This window comes from Nuphar pumila, chromosome 3 (genome assembly GCF_984573655.1).
Source record: "Nuphar pumila chromosome 3, dmNupPumi1.hap1.1, whole genome shotgun sequence".
NCBI lineage: Eukaryota > Viridiplantae > Streptophyta > Magnoliopsida > Nymphaeales > Nymphaeaceae > Nuphar > Nuphar pumila.
The window spans coordinates 6,237,921-6,243,939 of NC_143251.1; the positions used below are offsets into that span (position 1 = coordinate 6,237,921).

At 42.7% G+C, this 6,019-nt stretch overlaps 1 pseudogene; it reads left to right on the top strand.

Moving 5' to 3' along the window:
- The first annotated feature begins 541 nt into the window (after positions 1–541).
- On the top strand, positions 542–1,420 carry LOC149841760 (seed lectin pseudogene; annotated as a pseudogene).
- The last annotated feature ends 4,599 nt before the right edge of the window (positions 1,421–6,019 follow it).

Sequence of the window (6,019 nt, forward strand, 5' to 3'; positions counted from 1 at the left end):
TCTTGATTTCTTCTCTAGAGAGAGAGGGGGTTTTACAGTGTTTTAAGGAGAAAGAAGAAGAAGACTTTGAAGAGTCAACATCATCCTCGACTTTGTGGATGGAGAACATGTTTGTCCTTTTTTTGAACGGAGAAAGAAGAAGAAGACTTTGAAGAGTCAACATTATCATCGACTTTCTGGATGGAGGACATGTTTGTCCTTTTATTGAATTGTTTGTTTTTCCTTTTTTGAATGAAGGGCATTTTTGTTATTTTCTCAAACCATCACTTTATGAGAAGAATAACAGGAAAGGGTACTTAAGTCTTTGCAACAACACAAGAGTCCGATGCAAAGTTATGTCAACATACACGGGAATACGAGCCCCATGTGCTTGTATACGTGGTGCTCATTCAAAGCCCCGAACTCAGACGTCATCGGGGGGGGGGGGGAACATACACCACCCTCTCAAATCATTGGCACCAGAGGCACATTTACATGTAAATGCTTCTCTCACCATCAACCCTTAGACGCAGATCCTCTCTCCTCTCTCTCCCTACCTACAATGTCTCACCTCCTCATCTTCTTCTTCCTCCTCTCCTTCGTTTCTTGTTCAACGACCACCGGGATCTTTAATTTTAGTTACTCTTCCTTCTCACCCAACAACCCTGAAATCAACTTAGAAGGTGACGCCTACATTTCGGAAGAGGGTATCATTGACCTCACCCGCAACAACGTGGACGCCAAGATTGAGAGTAGCACCGGCCGGGCCACCTACAACGAACCCATCAGGCTCTACGACACTGCAACGAGGTTCGTTGCGGACTTCACCACCCACTTCACATTCATAATCGACACCCAAAACACCGGCAACCCCAACGGCACCGGCGACGGCATCGCCTTCTTCCTCAGCCGCGTAGGCTCGACCCTGCCTCCAAATTCTACCGGCGAATGGCTCGGCCTCGTCAACCAGACAACCGACGGCAACCGTACCAACCAAATCGTGGCTGTTGAGTTCGACACGTACCAGAACACCGGCGAACCGTTGGGGAGCCACGTTGGGATCGACGTCAACTCTGTGAAATCCTCCAAGATCGCCCGTTGGATGAACGAGTTCTCCGGAAAATTTTACTGCGAAGCGTCGGCCTGGTACAACTCCACGAACAGGGCCCTCTCTACAAACTTAACCTACAAGAAAGACGGTGACTCATCGGTTAAGGGACCATTGAGCCTCTTCCTAGAGATCGATCTCACCACGGTCATTCCGGAGCTTGTCATCATTGGCTTCTCGGCAGCCACCGGATCATACGCCGAGGTCCACCAGATCTTGAAGTGGAATTTCACATCTACCGTCCCCACTTCTGCCGCTCCTCCTCCTCCCAGTACCCAAGAAGGTCATGTCCCCACAAGCCGGTACTTGTGGATGAACGAGCTTTTTTCTTAGAATGAATATTATAAAATAAAGAAAACCGGAACATATCATAGCAGATCAGGTCATTTTTAGAATGAGCGTTTTTCTCATCCGAACATCTCGACCGTCCGTTTAATTCTTGTGGATGAAGCCACATTGCGGACAGCTTTTCCGTTAACGGCGTCAACTGTTCACCTTTTCAAATGTAAAAAAAAAATCAATAAGGATTTGTGGATCCCCCTTAGCTAACTTTGCAAAGTGTTTAACAAAATGATGGGAGTTAAATTTAGCTAACTGTACATGAATACGAGGAACTCTATTCAATATCGATAAGTTTTGGTAAAAGTTAATCTTGTTGGGGTTTCTATCTTCCAAAAATTACTGGACTTTAGATACCTTCTGCTTCTAAATACCCATTGGAGCTCATCCTGAAGCTCAAGTTCTTTCAGTAGGTCTTCTTGGTCGTGCCTTCATACAGCTGTTGCTGACAATTCTCAAGGGCAGAAAAGAGATCATTAATGCGTCCAGCAATGTCGCCTGTTGCAGATTTGACCCACTTGATCAAACTGCGCTTGGTAGCATCTAGGCGGTTCATGAGGATGGCCACTGTACAACCACATACCGGTTGGGACCAGCTCTCTATTATCACCTGCTCACAACCTACTCTTAGCGTCCATCCTTTAAAAAAACTGAAAGGAGAAACCGACTTGGAGTAGGGTTGAGAAGACATGAGGAGACCAATATGGTGTGAAACAAGCTTGGGAATTACTTTCCCCGCAGTGTTCGGAAACTTCGAGATCCAGTGCGCATTAACCATGCACCTATATATCAAGCCAACCCGCTCTGAACCCTTGTCCCACCTGCTGATTATGCCATGTCAATTATGTATTAGAAATTTGAAGCTCTGATAATGGACATTAATCATATTATTAAATTGACTGTTATTGACGTGGCCGAAATGAGATCTCGGCCTCTCCATCAAACTCTGAGTGGTATTCCAGTTCCCTGTTACCAGCCACGGTTGGTCATATGGGTGGCCCATCAGGAGATGACATGGCTCCAGCCCGTCCGAAGCATCATTACGTCCATATACACCGTTAGGAGCACCAAACTGTTTTGAAGCTCTCTCAATAGATCGGTGCTCGGCATCACCGCTGCTATGATTGAGCTCGGGCTCCAGAGGCAGATGATCTGAAGCATCCCAGTCGCCAAAAGCTTCTAAGTCTAGGAAATCCTTCTTCAATCTTTGAAAATTTCATAGTTGGGATGCTACGGCAGGAAACACGATTCTATTTAGGTGATTGTAGATTATCTCACTAAGTCTATATATTTTTTACTCTTTAAAGTGAATTAAACTCTAGAGAGTATGACAGATTTGTATCCATCGTATCCAATCACAAGCTGCTGTTTACTTATTTTACCCCAAACTGATGGGTAGTCAGATGGGACCATCCAGATTTTGAACTATATGTTGAGAGCTTGTACTCATCGACATATAAAGTTAGTAACAACCCTTATCATGTTAAGGGATGATGTGACAACGTAAAATATACTCTCATGCTAGTTTCTTATTTTTAGGGGGATTAAAATATAAAAAATACAAATTTTATGAATGAACACTCTCATATAAACCTGTCTACCAATAGTTAGTCGAGCATGGTGCTCCAAGATAACAAGATGTTTGCAAGCATTACATGAATTGCAAAATATAGTTAATAGGAAGAAAAAAATAAGGTTTTGCGAAATTGTGTTGAGACAAGATATATTTTATGCTCTATTTTTTTTCTTTTTCAGTTTCATTGGAACAGGTGAACAGATGTCGAAGGACATGATGACTGCTATGTTACACTGGATTGTACCCTTCTGTTTATTTTTGGTGTTTTATGCATAAACTTTCAAGTTTCATTTATGAAATAAATGAAATTGTTTTGTGATATTCGAATTGTTATGGTTTGATTATAACATAGTGATGCGCTCGAGTTTGAAAATGGTTTAGAATTTGTTCGAAAAAGTATTTCATTGTGTTTCAAAAAAAATCCTCGAAATAAGGTATGGCGTTACACACAACCTCTCGTAACCTCTCATCTTAGCATTTCTCGAAATGGATGTGATCTCCATCTCAAGAAATGTTGAGATGGATGACAGTCTATTGATGCAACAACAGTGCTCATGACACATGACTTATTGGGTACAGATGCACCAAACAAAATGGGCCTTATACCTAAGGGGGCTCCGCTTGTTTGGCAAGAGTAGTTAGTGCACGACACCTTGTGTTGGGATGTTGCAAGTTTAAACCTCAAATGGTATGGTTGTTCTGCATTTTTCTTTTTTGAAAAAAAAAAACAAAATGGGCCATTTAACTCTTCAATGGTTGCTGCTTGAAAAATGTTCTTAAGGATGTTTGCCAAGGATACATCCTCCATGTATTTTATCAAGAGTATTGTTGTCCATATCATAATTGGACTTGTATTGTTTGGTTGATTCAGGTGTATTGGCTGATACCCATACTCAAGTGTATTGGTACGAATCATTCAAAAAACAATTAAAAAATATTATGTGTCAATCAGAATGTTTCGAACCGCCATGTTTTTCAACATTTGCTCTGATGTATATACCTCTTTCGCACTCTAGAGTACCTCAGAAGGCCTTACGGTTTAAGAACCCCATGTATTCGGACCCTCTCTCCCCCTCTTGATGTACTTTGCTTTCAAGTATCTATAAAGAAGCTTTTTGCATCCTTGTCTCTTTGCTCTTTTTGTGTTTGTGCATACGCGTACTCTTGATTTCGCTCATGCGCGTGTGTTGTGCGCTCAAAAGGCCTGCCTTCAGTGTTTGTGTTTGCCCGAAGCTACATCGCGGGGGCCTTCGCTTCTAAGCCCGTGACAAGTTGGTATCAGAGCCTTGTCAACATTGGGAGTGACAATGGCACCAAAGAAGAATGTCATGACTCCTTCAGATAGTATGGTTTCTGCTGAAGAGGACTTCATGGCCGATGATCGGGTGTCAGCCATCTCGCGCGATGTTGCGGAGCTGACTGGGTCGATGACCAACATGGAGAAGTTGGATAATGGAATTTGTGTCGGTTTTAATGATCTCAATGCAAAGATCAAGACAACGGTAGAGGGAGTGAAAGACTCGGTGGAAAGTCTTGTCACTAAACTTAACTACTCGGTGGAAGATTTTTCCACCAGATTTGATGATTTTTTGGGTTGGTTCAACATCATGGTTGTTGAATTTGATATTGTCCAACGAAAGAATGAACAATTAGAGCGGTAGTTGAGAACTGATCCGGCTGGCGGCATTGCGATATACGTGGATAGACCACATTACAGGTTACTTGAGCCCGTAAAGTATAAAGGCACGCGGGACTCAAAGGATCTCAATAATTTTATCTACGAGATGAATCAGTTTTTAGAAGCTGTGAGGATAAAGAAGGACGCAGATAGGCTGCAGACCACAACAATGTACTTTGCGGATGAAGCAACTCTCTGGTAGAGACGTCGCTTAGGTGATGTTCGATGGGGATTGATTGCTATAGTATTATGGGAGGACCTCCAGAAGAAAATGCGATACTATTTTTTACCTAAAAATCAAGAGAAAATGGCCTGCAAAAGGTTGTTGGCATTGAAACAGACAAGGTCAATGCATGACTATGTCAAGGCATTCTCTTCGATAATGCTGGAAGTAGAGAGAATGGATTATCAGGATCGATTGTTCTATTTTGGCAACCTGCTGCAAGGATGGGCAAACCAAGAACTCATTCGGCATGATCCTGCAATGCTAGCTAAGGTGCTTGTGATTGCAGAAAAACTTGTCGAGCTTGATATGAATGACCCTGCATTTCAAGGCAGACAACAAGGAAATAATCGCAACAATCGAAGGGATAATCGAAGAAACAACCAAAGACAAAATGTTGGTCGGAGAAACCTGCAGAATCATGATCGACAAGATGGTCAAAATAATAACCAAAATTGGAATAACTTTCAGGGCAACAATTATCGTCCTTGTGACTGGTGTATCTGTCATGGGAATCATTGGCAGGATATATGTCCCAATAAAAATCGTGGTCAAGAGAATGGAGATAACCACGCACCCCGAGCTACGAATATTGTTCAGAGTAAGGAAGAGGATCAACCTACAGAGGCGCCAACAGTTGGCACAATGCAGATGATGAATACAATAAAGGTCACAACTGTTGTGGAACCGACAATATGCAAAGAGTTGATGTACTTAAAACTTCTACTCAACGGAAGACTTACCAAAGCATTGATAGATACTGGTGCTACGCACAACTTCATCTTGCGTGAAAAAGCAGAACGATTGAGATTACAGTGGAAACAAAAAGAGAGCCGCATGAAAGCGGTTAATTCGGAGGCAAAGGCCATCTACGACGTCGCTCGTGATGTACCAGTGTGGATCCATAATTGGTCGGGAAGGATCACATTATCAGTTGCACCTATGGATGATTTTAAAGTCATCCTCGAAATGGAATTCTTAAGAAGCAACAAGGTAGTGTTGATGTCCCACCTCAATGTTGTCAGCTTTGAGAGTGAGAGTCAGCCCTGCATGGTTACTGCGATGGCAGGGAAATCCTGTGAGCGCTTAGTGTTTGCGCTCCAGTTGAAGTGAGAC